Genomic DNA, 16,974 nt, shown 5'->3' with positions numbered 1-16,974 from the left:
TAAAACCTTGGTGATATTGACATTTCAAACCTGGTAACGCTCTGTTGTGGAGGTTACCTTGTGCATTGTAGGATATTCAGCAGCATCCTTGGTCTCTGCCCATTAGGTGTCAGTAGCAACCCACCCCTCCTTGTTAAAAAATATCTCCAGACATTGCCAAATGTCCCCTGGGGGTCAAAACTGTTTGAGAACTATTGCTCTAAAATAGTGTTTCTCAACTTTGTTTAATACAAAGCACCCTTCAAGACTTTCTGGCTTTATCTTTAGCAATCTCACTCTTCCCTGCCCCCTACAAGAAAATTCTGTCTGACTTTACTCTGATTAAATTGTATTGTATAAACAATAGATGTTCAAAAATGTTTGTGCAAACTGTGTTTTTTTCCCCCATGAGAAATACTAGTTTCTAGTTATAATTGGTTAAAGGGGATATACCCCCAACCAAAAAAAAAAAAAGAAAGAAAGAAAGAAAGAAAAGAAAAAGAAAAAAAAGAAAAGAAAAGAAAAAAAGAAGGAAAGAAATTTAAAGTGTTCAACTCTGAGGAAAAAAAAGACAATCATTTTGAGATGAAATGTGCTTGTTAGCAGAATATGAATAAAACGCATTTACATGTGTGACATTTCCATTCGCTGGTGCGCTAGTAAAAACAAGGGCCATGGGCTTCCCTGGTGGCGCAGTGGTTGAGAGTCCGCCTGCTGATGCAGGGGACACGGGTTCGTGCCCCGGTCCGGGAAGATCCCACATGCCGCGGAGCGGCTGGGCCTGTGAGCCATGGCCGCTGAGCCTGTGCATCCGGAGCCTGCGCTCCACAACGGGAGAGGCCACAACAGTGAGAGGCCCGCGTACCGCAAAAATAAATAAATAAATAAATAAATAAAGTAGTAAAAAACAAGGGCCATAATGATGTTACATAGAACTACTTAACAGTCACTCAAACCACAAGTTAGTTTAATAGTCTCAACCTTAGGAAGTCCCATGCACTCTGTTCCTCAGTTACTTAGCTTTATGTAACCCTAATTAATACTTGTCACTCACTGAGATGTACTGAGGGCAAGTGTATGGATATAGAAGACTGTTGACCTGAACATGTAAATGAAGTTCTTGGCCACTAAATAACAATCTAATAGGAGTCTCTTCCTTCCCTAATGCACCTACCCACACTCACCTACAACTTAGTGGTCCAAGACTCAAAAAGATGAAACCCCTGCCCCCCAGTTCAAACACTGATGTGCAAGATTAAATCCCCATTGAGTTTTAAATCAAATTCTATGTTTGGCAAATAAACACCAAGTTACTGAAGAAATGATGCCATAGACTGACTTTAATTCAGACTTAAACAAGTATATTAGACACAAATATCAAGGATAAATGTGATAGCAACGGTTTTATGTACTTTTTAACATTAACAACAGTAACTTGGATGGTCTAAACTTTGTTACAGCTAACTGGAACAGGCTGACCTTTTTACAAAACCTTGAATAACAAGATTCACATTTCAAAAAATCAAAGACGTTGTTTTAAGCCTAGGCAATGTAAATAGATATAATTCTTTTGTTTTTAAATTAAGGGAAGGGGAATCAAAAATCCTGCTGCAGAAAAACTACATTACTTTTTCGATTTTTTTCTGATATAAATTCTTGACAAATGAATGAACATGAACTTAATATTTCTCTGAAAGTTAAGACCAAAACACAGGAGAGAAGAAAAGATGGTTTTCAGCCTTTAAAACATAAACAAGCCAATTCAGTTTTCCTCTAGGATTAAAAAACTCCATTTGTCAAGACTTTCTTTTTTCAAAGCAACTTGGGCCAAGCTTGAAACTGGTTCAAGTTTCATTATCTCTACAGAAAACCGACCAGAACAAATGAAACCCTGTAGAAATGAGGTGGCCATTATCACATCCCTTACATTTGTCTCTCCTCAGGATTTCTGGCTTCTTTACCTTTTTTTTTAATTGATGTATAATTGATTTACAATATTACTTTTAGGTGTACAACGTAGTGATTCGATATTTGTAGACATCCCAAAGTGATCATCATAAGTTACCATCTGTCACCATATGAAGTTATTACAATATTATTGACTATATTCCCTATGCTGTATATTACTTCCCCATTTTTTTTTAATCTTACAACTGAAACTTTGTAATGGTTTCCTTACCTCTGACTTCTTATGGAGATGTAGACAAAACTGTGTCATAAAAATCTCATCTCTGGTTCAGGTCCCAGCAAGCTCTGGTCATTTTCTATGCAGAAGCTGCTGTTCCCTAATCCAGGTCAAGGTACACTATGCTAATGAGCTCTGGCAATAATCCAATCAAAATCTAGATGCTCTCAGCTTGGGATAGGTAAGAGTGACCTAGGAGCCACTTAACCAGCCCAATTCTTTGCAGAATGCCAGCAATGTGATGAATATTCTATAGTACGCCTATGAACTTTCCCCTTGTTTATGTCAAAAGGCATTTTAACAGAAATGGACATTGCAAAGATTCTCATGAGGAAGTCCAGATGTTTTCCTTCTTGTAATTTCAAAGTTTGAGCCCAAGGCAGACTGATTAACGGTAGATTCTAATTCCTCCACCATCTACCTCTGCATGTGTACTAGAGAGAGGAGACAGACAGAGAGAAACGTGACAGTGATGGAATTTATTGGAATAGATATTGGTTAACCAAGATCTCCCAAACCAGAAGCACTAAAATGCTGTCCTGCCCCTAACAATGATGCCCCACTAATTCTGAGTGTTCTAATCTCCCAGAATAATATAATCCTGCCTTCAAAAGACATTCTCAGCAGTCGGGGCACAGTTCACCTGCCATGTTCCAGGCAGTCTGCTAGTCTCTGGAGATACAGGGGATCATTAAAGCCATGAAGAAGTTCAGTGGTGGAAAAGATGAGCAGACACTGAATCAGCCTAAGATAACATGATGCATGGCATAGAGGTAGTCTAGAAGGATGTACAGGGGGAAGGTTTTAAGCTGGAGGGAAGAGACTCAGGGGAAACTTTTTACACCAATAGGATGCCTGATCAGCCTTTTGAAGGACAAATAGTCAAGGCATCAAGGTGTAAAAGAGGTTGCTCTAGGTAGTGGCAACACCATGGGCAAAGGTAAAGTGGTATGACAAGTGTGTGCTCAGCCTGATGAGAAGTTGGTACCTGTAGGAAGGTCCAGACCATCAGAAGGAGGAATGAGCACACTGGGAGACAAGATGCTGGGGAAGCCTCACCGGCTGTGTTAGGCCCTGGGAGACCTTTGCAATGTTGGGAAGATGTCCCACTAAGCTTTCAGTTCACGAGTGAACTCCTCCATCTGGAGGTGAAGACCCTGAATGATTTTCTTGTGCTTTTTCTGGCTAATCTCAGTCTGCTCTTTGTAGGCCCTCCTTGGTCAGATCTTTCTCCACACCCTGAACAATGGTAGCAGGACAGAGCCTGACGTTGTGCCAGCTGGCCAAAGAGAAATGTCCATAGGGTCCAGCTCCAGAATCAGGAAGCAGGGCAAAGAGTGGACGTGGAGCTGTGAGGAAATAAGGTGATAATTGAACCTGCCATGATTATCCACTTGCTCAGGGCTCCTCTCCAGAGTTGTCTTCTCCCCTCCATACATTTATACCCCCTCCATCCTTCAGGAGTCCCCAAAATGTCACCCCTTATGTCCCATGTTAGTCTAGAGCACAGGATTTCTCACTTCAGTGGTGTTCCAGAACTCTGAGTTATAAGCTGTCTTACATCACTTAAAACTAGCACTTTTTTTTTCTTAATTACAAAATAAATTCATAACTTTTTTTTTTTTTTTGCAGTACACGGACCTCTCACTGTTGTGGCCTCTCCTGTTGCGGAGCACAGGCTCCGGATGCGCAGGCTCAGCGGCCATGGCTCACGGGCCCAGCCGCTCCATGGCATGTGGGATCTTCCCGAACCGGGGCATGAACCCGTGTCCCCTGCATCGGCAGGCAGACTCTCAACCACTGCGCCACCAGGGAAGCCCTAAATTCATAATCTTAAACAACAACAACAACAACAACGCATGTTTCCATCTCCTAGAGATTCCCACAGGTAACATTTCGGTCACTCCTTTCATGCTCTTGTTTTCCTACATACCTCACCAAATGCAGGTCTTACTTTGCATGATTGTAATACGACTGTACGTACTGTTGCTTTAACTGTGCATGCCTGTTAGTCCTAGTTCCCTGCTAAGCTGCTATTTCCTTCAAGGTGAGGTTGGTATCTTCCACTCTTCTTCTCTTTACAGAAGAATCTGCTGGAATCCCAGCCTCAGCAGCAGATCCATCCTTGTCCCAAGAACAAACCCCACTCTGACACGGGGGGATCTAAGGTGCTCCGTCTTCACACTCTGGTTGAGCTCTGACCGTACGTCCCAGACAGGTGATGGCACTTCTGCTCTCTTAAGGCCACGCCCTACATTCTTGCCCAAATTCTCCTAATTGGATCTCTGTCATTGTTATTAATAACAATGGTAATTACGAAAGCTTTCCTTGACCAAACACTTACTATGTGTCAGGTGCCATGCTAAGCACTTGGTCCTTAGAGCATCCCTGTGAGGTAGATGCTATTCTCTAATCCTCATGAGATATAGTATTATTAAGCCATATTAGTATGAGGAAACAGGCACAGGAAGGTTAAGTAACTTGATCTTTAGAAGATTGTGAAGTAACCAATCTCTTGGCATCAGCAAACTGACCTTGGTCAAAGAAGAAATATCAACGAGAGAAGAATGACGTTAAAAGGCATTCCCTTCCTGATAGAGTAAGTCTGTCTGACATACCAGTCCCTTCTGGCATCAAGATTCTCTTGCTTCCTTACCTCACCATTTTCCAGAATATTTCTTTCCTCCCCCAAGGCTGTTTATCAGAATTTTCTGTCCCTTCTGGCATGGGACCCAGTCTGACCTACACAGTTCTTCCCTGGAATTTTCCAAATCAGAGGTGGAGGTATTGCTCTTTCATTTCAGATGCCAAATTGTAAGCCTGACCTCAGAGCTGCTGTGGTCACCTCTGCAGCCACATGACAGATCTGAGAGATGAAACCAACAAGGGAGCGAAAAGCAGAGGGGAGAGACAGACAAAGGGAGAGGAAGGAGAGAAACCTGGATGCAGGCAAGCCCAAGGCCAGCCCTAACCTCTCCTTCCCAATCACGTGATCCCCAAAGACCATCTACACTCTCACCCCTTAAAGGTGAGCAGCTTCAGCTTGCACCTGTTAGAGATATACTAACACATCTCCCATCTAAGTAAGCCTGAAATTAGCCCAGACTTCAAAATAAAGCACTGTCCCTTTTATTTATGCTTCTAAAGGTGGGCACCCTAAGGCACTTGTCTGATACCCCTTAAAATCAGAAAATACTTGTTAATGTCTCACCTGAGTCAATGTGCAGGACCCAGGGAACAGCCACCGTTCACCCAATGAGACATTTAGGTAGCACAGGCAGCTTTAAAGCAAGTAACCAAGGGACCTCTCAGAGATCGCTTTGCTGTGCTATGTAAAAGAGAACTTTGGATTTTTCCTTTAGGGTTTCTCAAATTTTAAGCCATTTGTGATTCTCACATGGAGCGTCTCCAAGTTTTGTCTAAATATCTCAGTTCTATAGAGAACCTGCGTCATTTTAAAGTGGATTCTGAGCTGTATCTGTTCTGAGAAAGAAGAGGCTGACTTAGCATTCTCTTTCCAAATCTCTGGGCAGACAAGACAAACATGGTCTGATGTTGAGATCCATTGTCAGTGGTTCAGGTGGGAAAGCCCCTGGCTGTCATGGTGATTTTGGAAAATATTGTGAAATTTTAAAATATTAAAACTTGAGAACTGTTTTGCCAATAGAAATGATGACTAACATACGTGTATGTAATATCAAAATCACAAGCACAAACCCAAGTGTCAACCCCCCAAAAATGGAAAAAAATCAAAAACAAGTTCTCAAATTCATAGTGGTAGATTGTCTCCAATTTCTAGCAAATATTTTGCTGTCCTTTAATTTTGTGCTCAAAGGCAAGAAATGGGATGTCCTACAGGTTGATAACAATGTGGGCACTGGCAGGACTGAGAAAACTATGCTGTTTCGTAAACATTTTTGCAAATTAGAAAATCAACACCAACATTTTAAAAGAAAAACTTAAGAACCACAGATCAAATGGAGCAGGAATATGATCCCACCATTTCTATGAAAGAGGGAGGTACCCAATTTTTTTCATAAAAATTTTTTATAGTTCATAAAAATATGGTGTTATGGTTATTTTTCATAATAATATTATTTGTTAAAATGTAATAAGTTGTTACTGTTATTTTAGATTAATTAATAAATATTAAAAATATTTTTCAACTCCAATTTCTAATATGGTAAATATTGACAAATATAACCACATACACATAAACTCTTTGAGGGTCTCAATTTTTAAGAGTGAAAATTGGTCCTGAGACCCAAAAGTTCGAGAACTGCTGCTGTAAAGTACCAAGTCCTAAAGTTCTGCAACTTGGCCGTCAGGGGGAGGCTCTTTCTGGCGATATTCTTCTGAGCTCAGTGTGCAAACTGCCCCGTGTCTAGCCCTCCACGGGGCTCCTAGCTCAGGACTAGAAAGTGGGCAAGAATCGAAGGGAGATGATGAGGAAGAAGATGCTTTCGGTAAAACTGCACAACATCAGCGCCCGTCGGGCAAAATACCGCTCAAGGAGGGAGGCCCTGCCCACAGCCAGGCTTTTCGGCACCCAGGACCGATTCCAGCAGACCCAGCACCCACCACTTCCGTAGCCCCGGAGCTCCCGCCCATTGCACTGGGGTGGTGGGGGGGATGGGGGGGATGGGGGAGTGGGGGTACGCCCCGCGGAGATGGAGATGCTTGACCCGCAGGAGGCGGCGGGCTGTGCAGACCTTAGCAGTCCCAGCTCCGAAGTGGCAAAGCAGAAGAGGAAGGAAAAGATGGACGTGTTGTAACCAAAGACTCAGTGATGAGCAAACACGAGACACCACCCGATGAAACAACCAGAGATGACTGGGGCGGAGCCGAGATCCTGCTGGTGGTCCGAGGGCCAGCGAATAACCGCCCCAAACTCCCCGTGCCACCCCAATTTAAACTCTGAAGACTGACGAAGCCTGTAAAGATCACAGGCTAGATATTTACAATGAGAGAATAGTGAGAAAAGTGCAACAAAAATGGTAACAGTTGTTCTTTGTGTTATAGGATTATTGATACTGTTTATTTCCTTCTTTCTATTTATCTATAATTCTCTAACTTTTCCATAAGAGGCATGCATCCTTTTTTTTTAAATCATGTGATACTTTTTTTCTTTAAAGGTCAATGATATAAAGTAAAAATATCTACTATTTGTACAGTACTTTATAGCAGGAGTTCTCAGACTTTTGGCTCTCAGGACAGTTTTCACTCTGAAAAATTGAGACCCTAAAAGAGCTTTTGTGTATTTGGTTATATCTGTCAATATTACCATATTAGAAATTAGAACTGAAAAAATTTTGAAATGTTTATTAATTCATCTAAAATAATAGTAATAACCCATTACATTTTAACATAAATAACATTTTAATGAAAATAACTATATTCAAAACAAAAAATTGAGAAGTCACATTGTTTAACATTTCTGCCTATTTTTTTTTTTACTATCTAACCTAATAGAAGACCGCTGGACACCTCATTTCTGCTCCTGCATTCAATCTGTTACAAAACCACCTGCCATGTAACCTCTGGGAACCCCACTGCATACCTGTGAGAAATTTGCAGTGAAGATAGGCAAGTAACAGCTTAGTATTATCATGAAAATAGTTTTGCTCTTGGAACCCTTCTGAAAGGGTCTGGGGAACCCCCAAGTCTTCATGGACTACTTTTTGAAAACTTTTCTTTATACTATACAGAATACATGCACTAACAAGCCTCACTTGACTCTTTCAAAAACACTTTGAATTGACATATTTTTAAACAGATAGTCAGATTCATAGAGGTTAACCAATTCAACCAAGATCACAGGCTCAGATTCTTGTCTTTAGACTCTGAATCCAGAACTTGATTCCAGATAACCACCCACCTTTTCCCAGATAAGCAACAGCCTGGGACACCCAAAGAATTTTTACACAATAATTAGAACGGATACATTTTCACTCTAGAATGTGGTGGGAAAACAGAGACTCAGAGAAGTTACGTAAACCAGAGCATGATGCAGCAGAAATAAGCACAGGTTCTGGGAGGCGAGAGCCCCGAGTTCTGGACACCACTCCTCCGCTTTCTGTGTGACTTGACACAAGTTTCTTTGCCTCTCTGGGCACAAGGATTGCCACATCTGCAAAATGGGATGATGATATCTTACCTGCCGGAAGGCACGGGCTGGACCAGATGATTGCCCAAGGTCCCTGCTAATGGAAGGGCTGACATTTACCAGCAATCCCAGTCATTCAGAGGGCTGGAAACACTATTCGGCTGAAATGGACTCATTTTGAAAGTGACTCCCTGTAATTCTTCCTTTTTCTCTAATGTAATACTTGAAACTTAGTATTTATTGAAAGCTATTTCAGTCATCTTTCTTAAAATGCCTTCGAACTTCATCCAGAAAGCTCAACCTTGAGAAAAATTCATTGAAGTCACTTGAAAGTTGATATGCAGAAATCCAGGGCAATTCAACAAGCCCCACAGGTGTATGGAATGCTTATTGTTTGTGACAGATGTGTAAGACTAGAAAAGTATGCACAGCTGTTTTCAATTCCGGGCATGCTACTGGATTTACACAGTTACAATGCACTTAGGCTGCTTTATTTTTCCCATTAAAAAAATTGTTGTAAAATATACACAGCATAACATTTACCATTTTAACCATTTTTAAATGTGCAGTTCAGTGGCATTAAGTACATTCACACTGTTGCGCATCCATCACCACCATCCATCTCCAAACCTCTTTTCATTTTGCAAAACTGACAGTCTATACCAATTAAATAATAACTTCCCTTTCCCTCCAGGTCCTGGCAAACACCATTCTACCTTCCATCTCTATGAATTTGACTGGGTATCTCATATGAGTGAAATCATACAGTATTTGTCTTTTTCTCTCTGGCTTATTTCACTTAGAATAAAATCCTCAAGGTTCATCTATGTTGTAGCATGTTTCAGAATTTTATTTCTTTTTAAAGCTGAATAATAGTCTATTGTATGTACATACCGCATTTTGCTTATCCATCCGCTGATGGACATTTGGGATGTTTCCACAGCATTTAAGCTTTTTAAGCCTTCATTTAAAGGGTAGAGAAAATGCATCAGCCAAGAAAAAAGCAAAATAGAGCTAATGGCAGTGGACGTGGATCAGAGAAGTATGCACTGAGTTATTTCAAATTCGAGAAGCAAATTCCAGTGTTCAAAAAAAAAAGTAAGATTTTTGTCTTTGTTGTTTTCCCCTCTTCTCTAAAGAGATATTACTGAATTGTAAGTTTCATAAGATCAGGGAATGTTCTGAATTTAGAGAAGGACTGAAGGTACTGCACATTCCACATAACGTGTAGCAAAATTCCTGGCAAATTCCATAAACTTATCTTTGAATACAAATGCAGTACGCCATTAATGAACTATTTCGATCTGAATTACAACATGTGATTTTACAACCATCTTACAAGATGGGCAGGGTGATTATTTGTGCAATTTTATAGATGAAGAAGGTGAGAACTTCAGCCATTAGCTCATCACCAGGTGGGGTACCAGCGACCCCACCAGTGGTCTAACAACACCAGCTTCAACCCTGTCCCTTTGTCCACACTGCCTGTCCATAGCTGTGATGAGCATTTGAAGTCACTTCCTGAGTACAATTTCACTGTGAGGCACCGAAATATAAGCTAGACAACATCTTAAGGTCCTTCTAATCTTAATATTTTATGTGATGGTTTTCCATGACAGTGAACTCTTTTTTATCTTTCTTTTATTTTATTTCTTATTGAAGTATAGTTGAGAAATTGTAACTATAACAGTGAAATGAAAAATTAATAACAAGTAGGAAAGTGAAATCAGCAAAACCTACTAACCAGAGAGTGAAACCAAAGTCAAAGAGGACAAAAATGCTAATATACCATCTATATGGTAGTATGTGGACGAGTAGCCACAAGGCAGACTTTTGCATCTCATATATTTCCTGCATTGATTTTCCACAGATGCTTGAAATTCAATGACTGTTTCATTTCCATAGTTCTTGAGGGCTTTTGGATACTTAAAGTTGTCTGCTAAGGTGGAAACCTTCCCAGGAAAGGAGCGTCCTTTAGTAGGGATTTCGTTGCTCCTTACTGAGAATGAGAATGGAAGACGGAGGGGTGGGGAAAAGCAGAGGTCCTGGGTGCCCAGCACTAGCCTTTGGTCGGGTCCTTGTTTTTACCGCTCACCAGCCCAGGGCAGTGAGAAGCTAGCTGTAGATGTGGTCCTGGCGTATCTGCAGTAGCAGAAACTGGCCAGGAGGCGGCAGCCCTGTCTCATCTGGTGCCTCAGTAGCCGCAGTTCCTGCCACGGCCACGGGGATGCAGTGCAAGAGCACGCAGCGTCACCAGAGAGGCGGTTGATATGGCAACAGGACCACAACGTAAGCTGAGCGCAAAAGCAGTTTTATTACCTTACTGATGTGATGACAGCGGCCATTCGGCAAATATTTGTTTGAACGAGTCAAGTCTGTGGTCAGTCATTAGGCTCGCTCCCTTGAGGGCACGCTCACACCTTGGCAGGTGCCACAGCCCCGGGCTTACTGTACTCCTGGCCCTTTGCTGTGAAAAGTGGCTAGAGAAAACACACCACCATGCCCACTGCTCTCACTTTAAACCCACTTCCGAAAAGTACCAAGGTGTCGGGGTGGGGGGGGACTTTAATCAGCCCCTATTTCCCCAGTGCTTTCTCTCTCACTCTCTCCTGGACACCTATTTTACACTTTGAATTCACTCTGCAAGACCTCCAAAGCCTCTCCCAGCTGGTGGGTTTGCCTCCCACTTCTCTGAGCAAATGAAGCAGCTGGAAGAGACCCTCCGTGACGTCCCCACCTGCATCCACACCCTTACAGTTGGCTTTCCTACTTGTTAGTGAAGGGGAACTGCCGTGGCTCCTACAGGCAAGGCTGCCCGTGCCCTGGTTGGAATCCCCTCTCATCTCCATGGGAACCTGACTCCAGCAATGGTCCACCTTTACCCCACGTCATCAGTTTTCCTCTCTCTATTGTGTTATTCTCACGAGCACCCAAACCTGCTGTTATCTACCCCATCATTAATTAGAATCCCTCTCTGGCCCCAAGTACCTGTCAGCTATGGCCTCATCTCTCTCCTCCCTTTCCCAGTAAAATTCCTGGAGTTTTCCATGCTCGCTGTCTTCAAAGTCTTTCCTGCCATTCTCGGGCAAACCCACTGCTATCAGGCTTTTGCTCAGACTATTCCAAAAAACTCCTGACCTCCACATCATCTAAACCCAATGGTCAGCTCTCCATCCTCATCCTAACTCTGTCTATAGAAGCACTGGACATGCTGACTTCTTGCTTCTCCTGGAAACACATTCTTCCTTGGTTCCAGGTCACCACCATCTGCCTCCTCCGTTCATAGTCCTTTGCTGATTCCACCTTTTCTCCCCAACCTCATATTCTTAAATTCAGTCCTTAGCCTTCTTCTCAATATTATTTCACTCCCGTGGTGAGCTCCTCCAGTCTCCTGACTTTAAAGACCACTCAGATATTACAGTTCCCAAATTTCTCCCCTGGGCACTGTCCTCTAACACCCAGCTGTTGGCTCAGCATCTCCACATGACTGTAATTGACACCCAAATTGACATCCTGACAGTCCACTGCTCTGCCCACGGTCTTCCTCCCTCAGGCAATGGCCAGCTCCTCAGGCCCAAATCACTGCATGCACCTTTGGTTCCTTCCGTTCTCTCACATCCCATGTCTAATCCTGCAGGCGCTCCTGTAGGCACTACCTTCAAAATACATCCGATTCCAACAACATCTCACTCCAACAACATCTCACCGCCTCCACCGCTACCCCCCTAGACTAAGCCACCATTATCTCCCCTGAATCACTGCCATGGCCTCCTGAAGGGGCTCCCGCTTCCATGAGTGACCCCCTGCAATTTAATCTCAGTACAGCAACCAGAGTGATCCTTTTGTAAAAAGCCAGACCTGTCACTCCTCTGCTCTAAGCTCTCCAAGGGATCCCCATTTCAATTGGAATAAAAGCCAAAGTCCTCAGAAGGGTGTGCAAGACCCTAGACCAATACCATCCAATAGAAACAGATTAGGAGCCACATGTGGCGTTTTAAATTTCCTGGTAACCATAATAAAAAAGTAAAAAGAAACGAGTGACATGATTGTAATAGTATATTTTATTTAACACAGTATCTCTAAGTTGTTACCGTTTCAACATGGAATCCACGTAAAAATTGAGAAATGTCACATGCTTGTTTTCATTCAAAGTCTTTGAAATGTAGTAGGTCATAGCCACATTTCAAGAGCTGGGTAGCCCCACGTGGCTGGAGGCTCCTGCTGGGGACAGTGCAGCCCGAGCCCACGTGTCTGCCTGACAGCATCTCTGTGATGGGTCCCCTGCTGCCCCGAGCTCACTCTGCTCCCCACCACCATGCAGGCTGGCACTTCAGCACTTTACACAGCCTGTTCCCTTGCCACTCCCCCTCACAATGATCTCATGGATACCTTTTCATCACCTCCTCTTCTTGGCTGACACAGCCATCCCACTACATTGAAAGCACGACTGACCCTCTCAATTCCTCTTACCTGCTTCCATTTTTTCCCCCCTACTACTTATCACCTTCTGGAAGATCTTATATTCGTTGTGTATTCTCTACTTTCTCACACAGAAGATACAAGGGTAATCTGTCTGTTTTGTTAGAAGATAGGTTCCCAGCACTTACAACAGCGCCTGGTACGTAGTAGGCACTCAGTGGATGCTTCTTGACGGACTGAGTTAATGAGAGCATAAACCTATCTTCCCAGGGGGTTTTCAGGTAAAGGCTTGGAGCCAGGATCTCGGAGGGCAACAGCAGCCCTGTTCTTGGAGGGCTGGAGACTGGGGCTATTTCGTCTCTTAGGCGTCATTGCGAGAAAAGGCAAGGCCCGGTTCGATGCAGCAAGCATTTCCTGAGTGTCCCCTGAGTGCACGGCTGTGGGAAGCAGTAACGATGGTGAGAAGGACTCAACCCCCTGTCCTTCTGGCTGGTCTGTATTTCCTCCGGGCAGCTCCAGAGGTCAGAGCCAGGGCCAGAGAAGGGAAATTGCTCGAGACTAACTTTAATTTTTTGGAAGGAAAAACCTTCAACTAATTCAAAATGAATTGGACTGTCTTAAGAGGTCTAACTCTGGCTCCAAATCTAGATTTCACTATTGCAGAGAAGATTTGGGCTCTGTGTGGGAGATGGGACTAACCCTCTAAATTTGCTTTTAACATTCCAAGATACTTAAACCTGAATTTTGGTTTGAAGCCCTATCACCCCTGTTTACATGCTGCTGTTTAGCCATTTACATACTTGTTATGTTTTTTCCTAGGATGTTGCCTATCCCCAAGGATTTTCTGCAGATAATGTATATAACTGTCTTCCATATGAGTTGACATATAATAGAAAGTACATAATTTTTTAACTTTACTTGAAAAATTTTCTTCTAAGTTCCAGGATTTCCCAAAATTTTAAAGTACCGCCCCCTTTTAAAATTCTCAAGCTAGTTCTAAAAAAAACGCTCCCACCACGCAAAGATCACGCCCCATCTCTTTTCCTATCAGTAACCCACAGCAATCACTATTCTTAAAAGTTAAGCGCTATCTCATTTCTGCTTTGCAAAGGTGTGGAGGTGTAGGAAACTGAGGCTCAGAGATGCTAATTAACTCGCCCAAGGCCACACATCTGGTTAAGTGGCCAAAGGTAGCCGAGGAGATTCCCCAGGTTTTCTTTCACTGTTCTGTACTCATTTATTCACTCGACAAGTATTATCCGTCTCCTCTCTGTCAAGGAGCTGCTCTAGGAATTGAGGGCACAGCTGTGCACAAACCCCTTCTCTGCTCCCTGGAAACTTAGTCTCCAGAGGTAGGTTAGAGGGGTTTTAACCATCACCCAGTCCCTCTCCCGTACCGTTCTTCCATCCCTTCCAGAGCCAAGTGAGGATCTCTGTAGCTGCTGTGGGTTTGCCACTTCTCTACTGAGTTTGTATTTTCTTCCTGAGCTTATTCTATCATAATCATAATAACCAAATCATTTTTCATTTCTGACTGGATAACAAGAGCTCACCTTCTGGAGAGGTGGCCACACATCTTAGCCAACATCTTGCCGAGTGGACTCTACTTTGAAAACTCTAAAGCCCCTGTGTGTCTCCTTGGAGCTTTTGTTTCCAAATCCCAGTGACCGCCTGGGTGTGCGAAGGGGAAGGGGAGTGGTGAGCTCACGCTGAAGTGGACCAGGGACATGAGTTAGCAGAAAATGTTTGCCTGCCTCTTCCCTCTTCTGGAAGGTCAGAACTTACACCTGGTTCGGGTCACACACCCCCTTGCTGGCTCCTCCCTAAGTCCTCCTTAAGCCCACCCTGCAGCATCAACCACAGGCATATTTTAGGGTTCAACCTTCCTCTTTTTATTCAGTCTAATTTTACTCACTTGTTCCGGGCAAATTAAAAAGAATGTCCTTCAAGTATTTTCTAAATCACTTTCATTTAAAAGTAATCAGAAGATTATGAAAGCTTACCAAAAACCTAACTGCAGCTAACCCAACCCCCATATATATATATCATAACATAATGTGTTGCAAGTATTTTAAACACTTTCATATTCAGGTATGTCAAATCGGGTGAGGTGTACTGATTTCGTTGATTTGTTACTTTCCTTCACACAGGAGGGGAGGGATGTTAAACCAGTGGTCTGAAGTTCTTAGCATCACATCCAAGGGCCCAAGATCTAGCTCTAAATGCCCTTTCTAGGTCACGCTGGACTGGGATCCTGATTAATCTTTATTTCATGTCCCCACATAGAGCTGGACACACGGTGGTGAGTGTGAACTGTTAGTCATCCGTGGCGCTATCCATACCCTATCAATGTATAGGATCCCCCTGAACCGTTCCTTGAATTCCTTACCTCCAATGATCTCCTCCCCCACCCAATGCCACTCATTCCTCCAGTGGCTGAACCCTAACATTTGTCATGACCGGTAGCTGCCACTGCTCAGCATCTCAAGGTCAGGCGTTCGACTCTACCTTGTCCTTGCTGGTGATCCTCCCCAACACCCGTTCCCAGACAAGACCTCCAATCCATTGATGTCCCAATTTGCACATCTCCCCGGACTGCTTTATCTTCTCTCTTCCTCCTAATCATGGACAGGCTTATACTAAAAACATATTTGTTGTTTATCTGAAATTCAGATCTAACTGGGCGTCCTGTATTATTTTTTGTTAAATCTCTCATAAGCCTACAATCATCTATAATCTCTTAGATGAAAACTCTTAACTTCGCTTCCTCCTACTTGAAACTCCTTTGGCAGAACCACAGCTTCTCAAGCCCAACTTTGTGACAACTCTGTATCGCGGCTGCAGAAAAACACAGCCTCCCCTGAAGAGATCTGACTTCAAACTCAAGACGGCAGACCTCAAAAGGGGACTTAAGGCTGCAGGGAGACTCGTTCTACTTAGATGTTCCCGGTCAATCCATGCTCTGTATTTTATGTCTTTGCTTCTCTCCTCAAATCTTCTATACTTTCTCACTCATCCTCATTCTCAGGGTCCTACTTCACTGAGAAAATTGAAGCACTCCGGAGAATTCAGATTCCCCTCACCACTTCTACCCAATTTCTTTGTACCTGTCTGAGTTACTCTTTTCAGGTACATAGATTGGATGTTGGCAGACTTTGGCCTGGGGGCCAAATCCAGCTCACTGCCCGTTTCTGTACAGCCTGCCGTTGACTTTTGGAATGGTCGAAGGAGGGCAAATCAAAAGAAGAATATAGGTTGCGACATGTGAAAATTATATGAAATTAAAATTTCGATGAACTGAAACGAAGTTTTATTGGAACGTGGCCATGCCCATTCATTTATGTATCGTCCACGGCGGCTTTAGAGCCGCAGCAGAACAGTTGTGACAGAGACCGTGGGACCTGCAAATACTAAAATATTTACTATCTTGTCCTTTCTAGAAAGCGTTTGCTGACCCCCCACCTTCTGTGCTCCAATCCAAAGCCACTTAATTCCATCCTTTCTCCTGTACTCAAGATCCTTGCCCCATTAATTTTACCCAGTTCTGCATTATCAGGTTTTCTGTCTACTAAATCACTCTTATTTGCACACCAAAAAGCTGTAATCTTTCCAATCTTAAAAAAATAAAAAGAAAGAAAGAAAACCTCTTCCCGGCCTTCCTTCTGCTCCCACCAGCTACTGCTCTCCTCCGCAGCCGAAATCCCCAAAGAATTATCTGCACTTGAAGGCCACGATTCTTCCTCAAATCTCTCTTTTTTATTTTATTTTATTTATTTCTTTTTTTTGCGGTACGCGGGTCTCTCACTGTTTTGGCCTCTCCCGATGCGGAGCACAGGCTCCGCACACGCAGGCTCAGCGGCCATGGCTCACGGGCCCAGCCGCTCCGCGGCATGTGGGATCTTCCCGGACCGGGGCACGAACCCGTGTCCCCTGCATTGGCAGGCGGATTCTCAACCACTGCGCCACCAGGGAAGCCCCCCAAATCTCTCTTAAACCATCCCCATCACTCCACCGAAACTGCTCGCATTAGTAACCAACGGCCCCTGTGAGGCTAAAGCCAGCGGCCGTTCCCGGCTTATCTTACCTGGTCGCTGCGCAGCTGTGACACCGGGATTGCTCTCGGCCTCAAAGCTCTCCTTTCACTTGGCTTCCAAGACACCACACCCTCTGGATTTTTCTCCCGCCTACTGGATGCTTCCTCATAGCCTCCTCCCCTGGTTCCTCTTTTCCCTTCTTATCGCTGGGGCCCCAGGACCTCCTCGCTCTCTTCCTGCCCTTACCTTTC

This window comes from Mesoplodon densirostris, chromosome 10, assembly GCF_025265405.1.
Source record: "Mesoplodon densirostris isolate mMesDen1 chromosome 10, mMesDen1 primary haplotype, whole genome shotgun sequence".
NCBI lineage: Eukaryota > Metazoa > Chordata > Mammalia > Artiodactyla > Ziphiidae > Mesoplodon > Mesoplodon densirostris.
The sequence above is the reverse complement of the archived record's forward strand: the minus strand, read 5'-3'. Positions refer to the sequence as shown.